This window comes from Myotis davidii, unplaced genomic scaffold (genome assembly GCF_000327345.1).
Source record: "Myotis davidii unplaced genomic scaffold, ASM32734v1 C63099802, whole genome shotgun sequence".
NCBI classification, from domain to species: domain Eukaryota; kingdom Metazoa; phylum Chordata; class Mammalia; order Chiroptera; family Vespertilionidae; genus Myotis; species Myotis davidii.
Window position 1 is genome coordinate 1 of NW_006362860.1, and position 722 is coordinate 722.

Sequence of the window (722 nt, forward strand, 5' to 3'; positions counted from 1 at the left end):
CACTTCTATTACAGAGAAAGGGCAAATAGCAATTATTTCCTTCCTCTAATTAATCCCCCTTTAATGTTCACGAATTTTGTGCACCGGACCACTAGTAATAATATAAGTACCTAATATGTTTTCTAAAATTCATTTTCATGCTGGTTATCCTTAATTATCATTGTCTGAGCCATTTGCTTTTCTGAGGCTGCCGCATGGTCACCTCAGACATCAATATGAATTCCGTGTTTTGAAGACATCACTTGTCTGGTCCCTGTTAAATACATGACCAAAGAACAGATGTGAGGTAAAGATGATGTGCTTATTACATAAAGCCAGAATGGCAAGGGAGGAGTTTTTCCAAATGGGCATATCCATAAGCCATCAAGAAGGCCATCTTGGATATGGTATGAGGTCCAGAATATGAGGACCATCCAGGGAAGGTAGCATCATGAGTCTTTGAGCTTGAAGAGGTACATGGTACACTTGAGGATCAGAACCACAGCGGGTATCACAGTAGAACAGTGAAGGAAGGGTCTTTGTGGAAGAGTCAAAGCAGCCTTTAAAGATAGGGATCCAGCTAGTACAAAGTGGTCTATGTCAATAACAGAGGCTAAAAATACAGTTAGAAAGATTTCTTTCTTGTCAGTCTTCTTGATTCCAGTGACTATTGCCTAGGACCACAAGCCAATCACACCATGCACAGCATTAGCGGAGAGGGCACGAAGCTAGTTATTTCGCTG

At 41.1% G+C, this 722-nt stretch overlaps 1 pseudogene; it reads right to left on the bottom strand.

Annotated features, from left to right (window-relative positions):
- Nucleotides 1-151: 151 nt before the first annotated feature.
- Nucleotides 152-719, bottom strand: LOC102765579 (annotated as a pseudogene).
- Nucleotides 720-722: the final 3 nt, after the last annotated feature.